Below are 16,511 nucleotides of genomic sequence, written 5' to 3'. Positions count from 1 at the left end.
ACCATACACTAACCTTCAAAAGGGGACCAGTGGTGGAATTCTTTTTTTTTTACTACCGGTTCTGTGGGTGTGTCTTGGTGGGCATAGTGTGGCTTGGTGAGCATGGCTTTGTGGGTGTGGCAGGAAAAGATACTACAAAATCCCCATTCCCTCCCCTCTCCTAGGTGAAGGATACTGCAAAATCTCCATTCTCACCCCACTCTGGGACCAGCCAGAGGTGATATTTGCCAGTTCTCCAAACTACTCAAGATTTCCACTACTGGTTCTGCAGAACCATCTAATTTTCCATTAATAAAATGCCATATTTTGTTAGTAACGAATATCAATCATCAAAAAAATTGCAAACATTTTTTTTCTAATGTTGTCATCCAGGTACATGCTTTTCTTTTAATTAAATTCCCTCCCTAATGTTTCTTCAAAAAGTGCAACACCAATTATATTTCTAACTTATTAACCATTATGCCAAAGTGCTTCCTTCTTTCTTTATACATTTTTCTATAAACCAAGAAACTTTGTACTGTATAGCCAATCAGATATTAACAAAAGAAAATTAAAAACAAAACATAAACATATACAAATTTTAGACTACTTCCTCCTCTCTAAATAGTACGTTTACCTAATCCAAAATTATTTCAGCCCATCTAACATTTAGCCAATTAATACTTATCTACATTTCTTACTTAATTATTCATCTTAAATTTCAGTCAATTTGAGAAAAGGAAAAAAAGGAAAAAAATTCTTGACCTGATGAGTTTGTTCTCTTGTGTTGTGACCTGGATGACTGAGAATCTCCATAGACATGCTGAGTGGAAATTAAAGTGAATCCAATTGTCTGGGATCTGGTAGAATAAGGTCTTATCAGAACCATGGAGAGTTCACTTGAAGAAAAAGAGCAAGGCAATTGACTCCTGATAAAAGAGTGCTCATTCAGGGCCAACCAGTGGACAATTGAAAGCTTAAGAAAGCTGTCAAAGCCAACGTCATTCCTTCTACTTTACTCTGATAGCATCTGTCTTAAAGAGAAGCAAACCTAGGTCTATACAGTTCAGCATACAAAGGGAGTGGGAAAAAAAGAAAAAGAAATATGGTTTACACGTACTTCATTCCAAAACCTAGTTCGTAATGCTTTTCAAGGGAAAACCTCTGGTAGCATTGTGATTTCAATATTGGATTTAAGTATATGTATATTGTATGTATATTGGATTTAAGTATATGTATATTGTTTGTTTGTTTGTTTATTTTTTTATTATTTGGATTTATATGCCGCCTCTCTCCAAAGACTTGGGCAGCTTACAACATATAAAGAAAAATAAAAAATGTCCTAAATCCAAATTTAAAATTAAACTAATTAAACTAAAAACCAATCACTCTCATTCCAACAGCTAAACATACATTCCATTCATCAGTCAGGGGCTAATGTCTAATTGCCCCAACAGGTGGGTCCTTAGGCTCTTGTGGAAGGTGGGGAGGGTGGGGGACAGTATGAATCTTTTGGAGGAGCTGGTTTCAGAGGGCTGGGGCCCCCACAGAGAAGATTCTTCCCCTAGGCCCCTCCAGGTGACATTGTCCAGTTGACAGGTCCTGGAGAAGGCCGACTCTGTGGGACTGACCGCATGTAATTATGTCCCCACTTACCCCATCTGATGTCCAAAGAGCACATGGTTATTATTATCATCATAATCATCATCATCATTTACTAGACTTGTATGCTGCCCCTCTCTGGGGATCTGGGGCAGCTCACAACATGATTGGGAAATTGCAAATAATTTTGGAGTGTCGCCTGATTTATCAAATAAAAGAATATATCTTCATTCATTCTGGTGTGGCATAAAAGAGTGTTCTGATGGATTCATTCAAAGTGAAGTAGCCCAGTAGCCAACCATATTCAAAGTCTGTTTCATAGCTTCACTGAGCTCCTGTCGCTGGGAATGTGGCAAGCACCTTTTTACAGAAAGCCTTTTCATTGATAAATTGATACCTATATGTACATTCCATTGATCAGCAATGTTGAGCAAAGATTTGTTGATCTGTTGAGCACACGAAGCCCTTGAAAGCAGAATATCAACACTGACATCCCCTGGACTCCACTGAAGATGTTAACTAGATGAAACATTCAGAAACTAACCCACAAGCTTGGAGAAGGAACCTTCACCCTTATCCTAACCCGAGACACGGATATTCACCATGGTTGCAAATGTGCTTATCTATTTGTATCCCCCCTTTCTTACTTTTACAAATAACTCAAGGTTAACCTATTCAACTCGTCTTCCGTCTCCTATTGTTCCCACACAATATGATGAGGGTTGGGCTGAGAGAGAGAGAGTGACTAACTCAAGGTCACCCTTTTGGATTTTCATAATGAAAAGAGAGAAAAGCACAAAGAGAAGTCAAAACTTCTCCAAACCTCTTGAGGATAACATTGGTAATGTCTATGGCAAAATTTGTCTCAAAGGCAGAAGATTTATTTTGACCAATGTGACCACCATCGTTTTTTGAAATCCCAGAAAAGTCAAAAGCAAAGCAACATAAACCTTATTTTAAAAACAAGACATCAACACTATTACAAACGATGGCCCTGGCCATTTATCCAGGTTTTTTTATTAGTACACCTTTTCATTACTAGGTTACAATAGATCAAGATTTATGTTCACACTAATATTGCCTTCATTTCCATTTATATTAAGCCTTATTTGTTTGGAACATTTTCTTTGTTTTGCTCTCTCTTTTTATAACTGACCCACGTGTGAACAAAAACTTGCCTAATCTGTGTTTGTTCAGCTTGTAACATGCACAATAACACATTCAATCTAATCATTCAAAGCTTGTGTTCCTATTATGGAACTTTCTTGAAATTCATAGAAGTTTGTATCTGCACCGATTTTATTATACTGTATTATAAATCAGGTGAACCAGCAGGAGTTTTGCTTGAGCCAATAAATTGCTCACAACGGTTTGGTTTGAAATCTCTTCTGCCCATTCCATTACTAAATGGGAACATATTCCTTCATCATGACACAAGCAAATGCTGCCTGCTTGGACAAACACTTCATGCATATCAATGCTTTTGAACCTCTCCCATACATAACAAGGACAATTTGTCACTCTAAGAATCATAGGGACTGATAAGCAGAATAGTCAATTGACAGCCAAGCCCTCAAATGGCACCTGTGATGTAATTCTTTTAACTGGAAATGGAAAATGGGGAAGTACAATGTTCAAGACGGATTTCAGTTATAGACAATCTCCCCATTTAATTGATTTAAATAAATATCAGGCATATATCTTTTCCAGAGATAAGTGTCTATGGAGGTTCTCAATCATGATGATCCCAAAGGGGTGTTTCCTACCCACTTCTAATCCAAGAAACATCTAGTGAAATGTAAAAAGCAAAGTCCAGTTGCTTTTTATAATAATAATAATAATAATAATAATAATAATAATAATGGCAAAAATTCTCTTTCTGATTTCCTTTTTTCTTAAATAATAATAATAATAATAATAATAATAATAATAATAATAATAATAATAACAACGATCATGTGAAAACTGTGATCAGCAAAGGGTACATCCAGAGGACCAGAACAATTTTGAAGAGCAAACTGAATGGCTGTAAATACATGGGCCATACTTGTCATTAGGTACACAGATGGCATAGTCAACTTGGACAGGAAAACCAGAAAATTAATGACGATCCATCATGCACTACACCTCCCAGTGACATTGACAGGCTATATTTACCAAGGAAAATAGGTGGCAGAGGACTTTTGCAAGTGAGGCAGAGTGTGGAAGAAGAGAAGCATGCATTTGCTGACTATGTGGAGGAGAGCAAAGAGTCAGCATTGATAGAGGTCAAGCTTCTCAAGGTGATCATAAGCCCGAAAAAGTGGTTGAAAATGAGCAAGCAAAACTACCGTGGGACTTCCGACTTCAGACTGACCGAATTTTGGAACATAATACACTAGACATCATGAGTATGGAGAAAAAGAAAGTATGGATCATCGACATCGCAATCCCAGGAGACAGCAGAATTGAGGAGAAGCATCTAGAGAACTTTGCGAAACACAAAGATCTGAAAATCAAGCTGCAACGACTCTGGCATAAGCCAGTGAAAGTGGTCTCAGTGGTCTTTGGCATGTTGGGCACAGTGCCAAAAGAACTCAGTGGGCATTTGACAACCATTGGAATTGACAAATTTTCACTTATAGCTTTTTCTGGAGTGTTTAATCTGTGGACACTCTCGCTTCATGCTCCAACAATAGTAAACCATCATATGTACATCCCATCTACCTTGATATCATGCCTTCATGACCTTCAAATCTTGGTGGAATCGCTCACCACAGACTGCACCAAGATATTTTGGGAAGTTAGCAAGATGGCTATGTAAAAAATGCAATGTGATGCTCATGTTGCCTAATTAACTATATTATATATATGTAAGGTGTAGAGAAAATATGTGACGTGGTAGAAGAAAACTAACTACATTTTTGAAACCACCATTTCTAATTAACTATTAAAAAGCTCAAAAATCAAACTCAACGGAAATTGTGTTACAAATTGTTCCCCAGTTTAATAGTTTAAAAAACCAGCATAAATAATTCAATGTTCCAGATCCATATGGAGTTTAGTTTGTGCAATGGGCTGTTTTTTTAGAATAATCAAGCCAATTGCTTTTAATTACATTTAAATATCCCCTCCTACTTCCCCTATTACTTCCTTTAATTCGGCTCTCAGCACCCCAAGACCCCAAGTGTGTCTTTCAACCAATGAAAAGGTTGCACATCTTGAACCACCTGGTGTTGCTGGCAGTCATGCAGCATATAAATTTAGTAGTAGTAGTAGTAGTAGTAGTAGTAGTAGTAGTAATAATAATAATAATAATAATAATAATAATAATAATAATAATAATAATGGTATACTCCAACCCTATTATTAATATAGAATGGGCCTCTTTCATCAATGATTCCAGCAATGGCTGAAATAGCTCCATTATATCTGGAAACAATTGCATTATTACATGTCTCTAACATTCATTTCTATTGCCTTTTTGGTTGTTATATTTCTTCAAATTTGTTTGTTTGGGATTGGATAAACATTTTAGTTCAGTAAACTATTTCTGCACTGTAAAACATTCACTAATGAACATTTTTCGCTATGGTTGACTTTTGACTAAACTGCGCAGTAGATTGTTTCTCAGTTATCATTAGTGGATAAAAAGTTGATTTTATATTTCATTAAGAGTATGCATGTAGCGGCATATTTAATTTGCATTCTATTGTTTCCAACAAACTCAAAGGAACTCACCATCCATTTGATCTTTGAAAAAAGAAAGTAAAATAGCTCTATCTGGAAGATAGTAATGGAGTTGAAACATTATACCGAGTCGTTAAATGGTTTAAGTACTATATTACATGCGGAAACAAGTCATTATACTTTGCAAACTATGGTTTCTAGCCTAACAGGCACATGGATCCCTGGAGTTGTGATGCACTCAACAATGAGCAGTAAGCAAACCATGACTTAATATGATGGGTAAATTACCGTAAGTTATTGAGAAAGTCACAACTGACTGGGGGATAAATACAGTTATTTTAATGGGGTGTGAGTAGAACAGGAGGGAAGAGCCACAACCAAGACAAATTAAATCTCAGATCAATTAAATCGTCTAGAGCAGAAATAAAATTAGTATTCATAACTTTTGTTTACTAGTCTGTTCCACCTTGAAGGACTGAAATATATTGAATGTATTTCCTGGATTTTGAAAGGAGTGGCGTGGTGGCCTAGAGGTGGAGCGCTTGCCTCACAATCAGGAGGCTGTGAGTTTGATACTAAGTAGAGGCAGATATTTCTCTCTGTGGGCACACTGAGAATATATCTGCTGAACAAAACTGCACATTGGTGACAGGAAGGGCATCTGGCCATTAAAACACTCTGGTAGCTCCATTCAGTTGCCCAGACTCCACTCCGCAAGGGATTTGGGGTCATTAAATGACAGTGATGATTTCCTGGATTTTGAATATCAATAAATGCATGTCATGTATGTTGAACCTGACTTCCATCCACTGAATAATCATAACCCTATAGCACTATAATAGTCTTATTTATTTAAAGTATTATTCATTTTATCTGTATTTGGCTGTGAGCCACCTAGAGTCCTCTGGGAGTTGGGTGGCAAATAATAAATAAATAAATAAAGTAAGTAAGTCTTAATTTACCTCTTAATGTTCGGTCAAATAAGGTATTGTTTTATGTAATATAAAAGAGGGCTATACATGTCGTTTACCTAATACTGTGTTTTCTCCAAAATAAGACCCTGCCTTATATTTTTTAAAAAATCTGAAATAAGCGCTTGGCTTTATTATGATGCACTCAAAAGCCCAAATGTGATGATGATGATGATGATGATGATGATGATGATGATGATGATAATAATAATAATAATAATAATTTATTAGATTTGTTGTGAGCCCCTCTCCGAAGCCTCGGGGTGGCTCACAACAGTAACAAAAACAATATAATAGTAATACAAATCTAATATTTAAAAAGTATATATAAAACCCCAACAATTAAAACCATGCAACACATGCATACCAAACATAAAATATAAAAGCCTGGGGGAGGTGTCTCAGTTCCCCCATGCCTGGCAATAAAGGTGGGTCTTGAATAATTTGCAAAAGAGAAGGAGGGTCTTATCAGGGGATGTCTTATTTTGGGGAAAACAGGGTACTAACTTTTCAGCAAGAGGTTTCTGATTGTGATTTGCATGGGGTATCGATGAGGAATTTTATGGTAGTATTTTTTAAATCAGACAATTAGCAGCAGAGTGCTTTTAAAATGCTTCCTAGCATCACTGATTTCTTCAATGGTTTTGCACACATGACATGATCAAGATAAATCAGACGTAGTCTTATGATTTTGGCTTCTATTGATGTATCTGGTTTTCCATGATTCTCTCTGTTGGTTACTCCAGCTGTCCATACTATACACAAAAAATTACCACACCAGAGTTCAGAAGCATACATTCTTCTCCAAATAGAATAATATTTGCTTGAATTCTATGAATAAATACATTTGAGATGAATTATTTTACCTGGAAGTTTGTGATATTACATCTATGTCTTATGTTTCTTGGAATCCTACAGGCAGGAGTGTCTGCAAGGAAGTATTCAAAAAGTCAAGATGGCAAGACCCATAACTTTCTTGACTCCTCGTAAAGACACTCCAGGTAGTAAGTGAAACGTAAGTGTAGTAAAAGTTACTAGCTCAGTTTTTCAAGGAATTATTATTTAAAGATCCCTGTGATGGTAATGATGAAGTGTATCTGTAATGACTAGTTGCCATTCTAGCTTTATCATCTATGAATCTGTAGCCCATTTCAAAGCCTACTAGGCTAATGCAAATCTCATAGTTAAACTATGCTTTGTGTAAGGAGGAAATTCAACTTTATTGGCTAAATTCCAGACTAAATATGGAAGATGAGAAAATACTGAACTGCTTTAGCTAGGTACATACTTATATATTTCAAACATACTTTTCCTATTCATTCTTCCTTAATTGAAAATACCCCAGATGTTCAAGGATTATTTTTTTCCTCCCTCCCTCCTTCCTTCCCTCCCTCCCTTCATTTTCTCTTTCTTTCTTTCTTTCTTTCTTTCTTTCTTTCCTCCCTTCCTTCCTTCCTTCCTTCCTTTCTCATACTTTTAACTGGAAATTGATATATTTAACTGGAATTAATATTTGTATATGTCTCAGAAGTTATTAACATTTCAAACCTTCTCCCGCCCTCTTTTCTTTCTTTCATTTCTTTCTTTCCCTCTTTCTTTCTTTCTTTCTTTCTTTCTTTCTTTCTTTTTCCTTTTTTCTTTCTACAAAACAACACAGCCTGATCTTTCAATAAGACAGGAGTATATATCATTATTTCAAAGACTGACAGGAAGATTAGAGAGGTGTGATTTCTCTTTTAGAGCAATTTGGTTATGCTTTAACCTCAGGACAACTTAGGAAAAGTAGCTGATGATTTTCCCCTGGTGACATGCAATTCTTCAGAAGAGTTTATTGAGTATTCAAACCAAATGAATATTTTAAACTGTTCAGCATCCATGAAAAATAGCTGTGCTCTTCTATCTTGCATACTTGGGGGCCCTTAAATTAGTAAATACCCATTTCAAATGAATGGATGCAATATCCTGATTAATGGGTATGCGATTTTAGATAGTATAGAATCCCCCTTGTGTTGTATTTGTGACTCTTCCCAGAGTTTGTCAGTATTTTTATATCGCCCATAGGGCACCAATTTCCATAGTGCTCTCTAAGGCTCTTACTGTGCTGCATTTATTGTGGAGAAACTGACAAGACCACAACAGCAGTTAATCAAAATCGATTCCAGTAGATAGACAACTTCATGAGCCTGGTGCTCTCCCAATGCCTTTAGACTTTTTCCAAATTTCTTATGGACCAAGCTGAGAACCCATTTCTGAATGCCTTTATCAAAGAGTGAAATTGTAGTCATTTTGGAATCAGGACATCCGTACAGAACAGATGTTCCTTGTTTTTATTCATTATAAATGAGTAACTTCTGACTTCATACAGTCTGGAACAACTGTTCTATTGGCAGTACGATTTGTCAGGCTTCTCTGAATGGGAGGTTGCATTCCAAATTTGCCAATATATCTCAGGAACTTGATGTCCCTGCATTGTTTTGTACCTTCCCCTACAATTTGTTTCATTTTATTCGGGGTGGACATTTCTAGCATAATCATTGCATTTCTCCGTCCTTCAGAACACAATGATAGATCAAAAAGTTGCCCCATTGCTTAGGCAGCTTAGAGATGCTTCTCTGTGCTATGTGCAGAGCTGCCAGCAGGAAACTTCCAGTTCACGAGGTCTTATGGCCCATCAGCTGCAAGCAGAACTAGCAGCAGAGTCAGGCAAGGAGGAGGTGGAGGGAAAGACTGGGCCGGCTTTGGAATCTTGGAAGGCTCTGATAGAAACATAGAAACATAGAAGACTGACGGCAGAAAAAGACCTCATGGTCCATCTAGTCTGCCCTTATACTATTTTCTGTATTTTATCTTAGGATGGATATATGTTTATCCCAGGCATGTTGAAATTCAGTGACTGTGGATTTATCTACCACGTCTGCTGGAAGTTTGTTCCAATGATCTACTACTCTTTCAGTAAAATAATATTTTCTCATGTTGCTTTTGATCTTTCCCCCAACTAACTTCAGATTGTGTCCCCTTGTTCTTGTGTTCACTTTCCTATTGAAAACACTTCCCTCCTGATAAGGAAAGAGCATCAGAGGCAGAGGCAGAGCTGGGCCTTCTGTCCTCCTCCAATTGGAGAGGCAGCTGTCTTTGGAGCCTGAGATGAATGAGGGGGAGGAACTGGTGGGGCCCATCCAGTGAAGGGGCGCTCCATCTTTGGTACTACCGGTACGCAGTCTGAGGCCGTCATAGGCATTGTGAGCCAGGGTGGCGCAGCAGGTAAAGTGCTGTACTGCAGGCCACTAAAGCTGACTGTAAATCTGCAGGTCAGCGGTTCAAATCTCATCAACGGCTCAAGGTTGACTCGGCCTCCCATCCTTCCGAGGTGGATAAAATGAGGACCCGGATTGTGGGGGCAATATGCTGGCTCTGTCAAAAAGTGCTATTGCTAACATGTTGTAAGCCGCCCGGAGTCTAAGGAGAAGGCAGGTGTATGCATCAGGCAGGCACACACATGCCCATCGGCACGAGATTTGGATTCTGCGCAAGCACAGCAAGCAAAACTTTGTTTCTCTCTCTTTTCCCCCTCTCATTCTCTCCCTCCATCATTTTCTCATTTCTTCCTCTCTTTCTCTCATTTCCCCCATTCTCTTTCTCTTCTTTTCTCTCTCTCATCTCTCTCTTTCTCTGTCTCGCACACAAGTGGAATACTCCCCTGGATTGGGATCACAGTGGCAGTGGCAATGGTGACTCCTCCTACTGATGGCCCCACTGTGAACTCAGGGGAGTAGCTGGACGCACTGCACATGAGAGCTGGAAATCTCATCACCGGCTCAAGGTTATGCTGGCTCTACTAACATGTTATAAGCCGCCCTAAGTTTAAGGAGAAGGGCGGCATTAAAAAATCAAATGGATAGATAGATAGATAGACAGACAGACAGACAGACAGACAGACAAATTCCCCTTCTTCCTGAGCCAACATGTGTGAAATTGCAATAAGCAGCCAGTCATGGGCAGAGTGGAGAAAACACTACAGGCGCTTCAGCCATATGGCTCTGCAAAGAGGCTCTTGCCTTCCTGGGACAGAGAGCAAGTCATGTGACTGGGACAGCCGGGAGCCACAGGAAAGGGATCAAAGAGCCACATGTAGCTCTGGAGCTGCAGGTAGTCGACACCCTATCTAGGCTTCTATAATTAAGAGTTGCTGCCTAGGAAAAAGTCTATAGAAATTCTCAATCATCCAGGTCATAGTTGTCCCAAAGGTGTGGAATTTCTTGGATGCCAAGAGAAACATTTTTAAGGGGGGAAAAAATCTAAGGAAAGTGCAGTTGCCTTTTTGAAAAGTATTTTTACTACTTCCTAGGGAAAGTTTAGGCAAGAGAGAGAATAACTCACAACTGCATAGTGGGTGGAGCAAGAGGATGAGAAAGGACCCTCCCTAGATTTTGAGGCTGTAACGGTGACAATTAGAAAATTATACTTTCAGAAAAGCATGATTCTGTTGTGGTAAATTTAGAATAAAGTAGAATTAAGTAGAATTAATTCATTGGTCACATCTCCTATATCAGTGTTTCCCAACCTTGGCAACTTGGAGATATTTGGACTTCAACTCCCAGAATTCCCCAGGCAGCGAATGCTGGCTGGGGAATTCTGGGAGTTGAAGTCCAAATATCTTCAAGTTGCCAAGGTTGGGAAACACTGTCCTATATGATCTACCTGGGAAGGTGACCACCTATTGGTCTCACTAGTGAAATAATGTTACCGGGTTGTACAAATCTTCTCTAGGCTGACTGAATTCCACAATACAGTAGTCCCTCGCTATACCGCGCTTCACCTACTGCAGCTTCACTTCATCACGGGTTTTTGAGGAAGCCGATCGGCAGATTTAAACAGCCCACCGAACTCGATCGGCAGGGTTTTTTTTTTAAAAAAAAATATATATCTAAAATTGTAAATACTGTATTTAAATACTGTATGTAAAATAAATAATGTGTGGGAAGGGTTTATAAACACTTAAAACAATGAAAACTTACCAAACAATTACAATATAAATTCTTAAATAAGTACTATCAGTCGATAAATTCCCCATCGCGGATTTCACCTATCGCGGCCAGGTCTGGAACGTAACACCAGCGATAGGTGAGGGACTATTGTACTGAATCATCTTTGAAACATATTATGAAGCAGCAAATTCAACAAATTGTCTTTTGAGCATTGTGCAGAAATGTTATGCATGTGAACAGAATAACTTGCAGGGCTTTGCTAAACAGAATAAAAATGGTTTCGTTTAGGCTATTCAGATTTATCAAATCAGATCAGGGCACCAAACTGAGTGTCTTCGATGTGGCAGGTCAAAGCAATTTGATTTTCCATAATAAATACCACTTCAAATCTGAGAAGTTAAAAAACTTTGTTCATGCTATCTTCACTCTCCCGTTCCACCCTTGCCATATGAAGAAGTCTGATTCACTTTAAAGGTATAGAACCATTGCACAAATTATATGATTTTAATGAGATTTAAATTGATTATGATTTATAATAACAATTAACTAACAACCTCTTTAAAATATATTTTAATTAAACATGTTTGTTTAAATATGTTTTAAAAATTACATGTCAAATAAATAATATTAAAGTAATATTCTTACTTGGAATATTTTTTCATATTTGTGTCTTCTATTTTAACCAGTCATTTTTGTGAGATGGGCAGCTATATAAAAATATTGAATGAATGAATGAAAGGATGAAATAATAAGAGTTGAAATCCATCAAATAAACTCTTCCTATAACTATAAGCAGATTTATTAATTTCAGTGGATTTCAGTTAAGCAGAAAAATCTTTTCCTATCAGCCTATGTCAGCTGTGAACATTTTTTTCTCATAAATCTTTTCCTCACCTTTCTCAATATTAATCTGTGTTTTATAAACCACACAAAACCCTATCTGAACACATTTTTAAAATATATAAAACTATCATTATTATAAGTAACAGAAGCATAAAATATTAAAAGTTAAAGAATATGTATCTGCAAACTTCAAATTTCATATTCCTAAGCTTATTTTATTCAGCAATGTATTTTGCTGTGGAGAATTTGGAGTGAGATCACAAAGAGAAATGCATTCCACGCTGCATTTTAATCTAGTTATTAAGATTGATTCTCTTTGGATATAGAGATAATAATTTCTACCAAGCATCCTGAGCAATTCTGAGTTTGTCATTCTATCCTAATATTCCCATTAAAGCAGGTAGTTTGTTTAGTGAGAAAGTATTTGCTTAGACATAAGCCTGGCATCACATCTAGGTGTGTTAGGGTGTATGTGCGTGTGTATGTATACACACTCAGAAACACAAAAACCACACACACACACAAAACATACCTTATTTTTAATGTATAGTACAACTTAAACATGATATGCTTTAGCAAAATATTCATAATAAAGTATAAATAATGTGTTGCAATGAATCAGCCAAACAGACAGAATTCTTTTGGTAAAATGTGGAGTGCTAAATATTTATAAATTCAAGGTTCAGAATTATTTAGAATCGGCCCTTTGTGTTAAATAGCCAATTTCTTTAGATAATTATTTGTGTTAGTATCTTTTTTTAAAAAAAGTGGAACAGTAATTTTCATCATCAACTTTTCCAAATAAATAGTGGAAAGTCTTCTGAAAATGTAATCTGGACCAGCAGTAGAGAAGGAGGGCAATAACTGTTTATGAGCCATAGTGGCACAGATGTTAGAGAACAGTACTGCAGGTTACTTCTGCTGACTGCCGACTGCATGCAATTTGGCAGTTCGAATTTCACCAGGCTCAAGATTGACTCAGCCTTCCATCCTTCCGAGGTGAATAAAATGAGGACTTAGATTGTTGGGGCAAAAGGCTGACTCTGTAAACCACTTAGAGAGGGTTGTAAAGCACTGTAAAGCAATCTATAAGCCTAAGTGCAAAATACCCACCATTCTGGACACAAACTGCTTCAACTCCTACCCTCAAAATGATGCTATAGGGCACTGCACACCAGAACAGTTTTTTTCTAAATGATCACTCTGTTAAACAAATAATTCCCTCAACACTGTCAACTATTTGCACTACTATTAATCTTCTCATCATTTGCATCACCCATCTCTTCACACTAATGACTGTGTAACTGTAACTTTGTTACTTGTATCCTTACGATTTATATTGACTGGTTCCTAACATGATTTTATTGTTATTTGTACTCGGACTTTCATTATGTTTTGTACCTTATGATTCTTAATGAACTTGTCTTTTATGTAAACTGAGAGCATCTGCACCAAGACAAATTCCTTGTGTGTCCAATCACACTTGGCCAATAAAATTCTATTCTATTCTATTTAAATGTTGTGCAATACATAGTGACAAAGTTTCTTTAACTTTTTGACACCTAGAGACACAAACCATGCCTTTGAAGAGAATTCTGCATTCTAATAAGTCCTAAATGATCCCAATCACCATGATCTAACTGAGATATAATTGTTGTAATGAAACTTCTTAGCTGTGCAACCCAACTGTGCTGGATTTTCCCAGTACTTGTATTGGTAAAATGGCAAACCAGAAGAAGTGAATGACGAAAACCTTCACCTTTGACCTCTACAGAATATACACGAAAAGTAGCTTGGAAGATGAAAAACAATTAGTCCATAAAAATTATATTTGCAGAGCTTTCTGAAATCAGAACCAGAACAGAATAACAGAACTGGAAGGAAACCTGGAGATCTTCTAATCCAACCCCCTACTCAAGTGGGAAGATCCTACACCATTCCAGAGAAGTGGCTGTCCAGTTTCTTCTTAAAAGCCTCCAGTAATGAAACACCCACAACTTTGGAAGGCAAACTGCCCCTCTCTGAATAGGTTAAAGGGTTAAATAGGGTCCAGGAGGGAAGTGTTTTTAATAGGAAAGTGAACACAAGAACAAGGGGACACAATCTGAAGTTAGTTGGGGGAAAGATCAAAAGCAACATGAGAAAATATTATTTTACTGAAAGAGTAGTAGATCCTTGGAACAAACTTCCAGCAGACGTGGTAGATAAATCCACAGTAACTGAATTTAAACCTGCCTGGGATAAACATAGATTCATCCTAAGATAAAATACAGAAAATAGTATAAGGGCAGACTAGATGGACCATGAGGACTTTTTCTGCCATCAGACTTCTATATTTCTATGTTGATTGTGCTCACTGTCAGGAAATTTATCTTTAGTCCTAGGTTGCTTCTCTCTCAAAATCAGAAGAAACCCAAGAAGTTACAAACACGCTTAGTGAACACCTAGGTTTTTTTCTTGTTTGTTTTTCCTTAAAAGGTAGAGAAAACATCTATAGCAATAGCATTTATACTTATATAGTGCTTCATAGTGCTTTTACAGCCCTCTATAAGCAGTTTACAAAATCAGCATATTGCTCCCAACAATCTGGGTCCTTATCTTACCCACTTTGAAAGGATGGCTGAGTCAACCTTGAGCCGGTGGTGAGATTTGAACTGCTGAACTACAGCTAGCAACCACTGCACCACCCCGACTCTTATCTAAGTAATGGCAACCCTGAAGTGAACCTGCCTGGGGCCATCTTGGAGGCTTCAGGGTTGCCACACAACAGAGGGAGGGGAGGGGGATAGTTAAATGGGGTTGTGTAACCAAAACCAATAAAGTTTTCCTATGGGAACCAAGAAAATTCTCACAGGTAGATAGACAGAGTGAAGTAGCCAAGCAACCAACCAGCACCTTGATTGAATAGAGTGACCAGTGACTTTGGGGGAAGAGGAATATTATACTTTTTAATGAGGTGAAAGCCATGGAAACTTTCAGAGATGGTTTTCACCAGTTATGCCACTATGACGTATCAATTAATTGTTCTTTGAGGAATTTTCCTGCTTCAGAATTCTGCTTTCTGTGGGTGCATGACTTGTAATGCTGACAACTTATAACAAATGTACTTTGTGCAAAATAAAGACATGTCAAATGGTTCTGACTATTCAATAATTTGAATAATCAGCTTGTTCTAGGCTGTTAAGAGTTTTCCTAGCCTTTTAAATCATGAAGGCCTCAAAGGGATCTGATTTAATTGAATTGGACTTTCTGATTTTATGTGTAAAGTTGATTCAGTTCAGAGATCTGATCAAATGCCTTTAAATCAAAGTTGTTATTGCCCCAACAAACAAACAAAATAACAGCAATACCCCATAATAGTAATGTATCAATGTATCAAATATATAAATAGAAAAATATAGAAACCATAGTAAATGTCAATAAAAGTAGCAATATGAACAGTGGGAATAAAAATAAACTTAAGCTTTGACAAAAATCTCATCCACTATAATTTTTGCTGTGGGGGCAGAATAACACATGGACAACATAATGGCTTTTATGGATCACATGATCACATGACCATCAAGCCACACCCACAAAATAAGCCACACCCAATGTGTCAGTAAAAATTTTGGCTGCCCGTTGCTGAGATAACCTGCCTTTCACTCTAGCGGTCTTCCCTTTCTCTGCCTTGCAAACTCTAGTTAAGTTTCAAAGATAGGCATTGTAAGAAAAATTACCTTGTGATTTTTTTTTCTTTTTAAGCAGAACACAGTGGTAGCCAGCAAAGTGAAATGGGAATTTGCAGTGGAAATAATAAATAATAAACTTTCACACATTACCGTATACTATAAAGTATAATAACCTTTCACACATTATATTATAAAGTAAGTTCAGACATGCCCTTTTTCCAAGAAATTCTCCAGAATGATTAAAAATTTCTAAGAAATTTACTTTACTAAAAAAAAATGAAAGTATTTTTTTCCAAATTTAAAGAAGATGATTTTAAAAGGAAAAGAAAGAAAAGGGGGGAAAAGCAGTATCCTCTCATCGCTGGTTATTTCACAATGAGGCTGGATTTAATTTGCTCATTTGCATGGCTAGGACATTCTTTTTGCTCCCCACTCCAGGAGAATATAAGGGAGGACATGAAAGCCAAATGATTCACATCGAAAGTGCTATTACACAGAGACACATTTTGTATGAAAACCAAAGGAACATAAAACGTGTGGGAGGCTTTCAAAATAGCCAGTGAAGTATATCACAACTATGGCACCAGGACAAGTTTTTTTTTAAAAAAAATCTTCCACATTGCCTTCTAAATCATAACTTGAAGCAATTTTCTATTCTGGAGAAAGAAAGAAAGAAAGAAAGAAAGAAAGAAAGAAAGAAAGAAAGAAAGAAGGAAGGAAGGAAGGAAGGAAGAAAAAAAGAAAGAAAGAAAGAAGGAAGGAATGAAGGAAGAAAGAAAGAAAGAAAGAAA

The sequence above is a fragment of the Erythrolamprus reginae genome, chromosome 8, assembly GCF_031021105.1.
Source record: "Erythrolamprus reginae isolate rEryReg1 chromosome 8, rEryReg1.hap1, whole genome shotgun sequence".
NCBI lineage: Eukaryota > Metazoa > Chordata > Lepidosauria > Squamata > Dipsadidae > Erythrolamprus > Erythrolamprus reginae.
Note: the sequence above shows the minus strand (reverse complement) of the source record.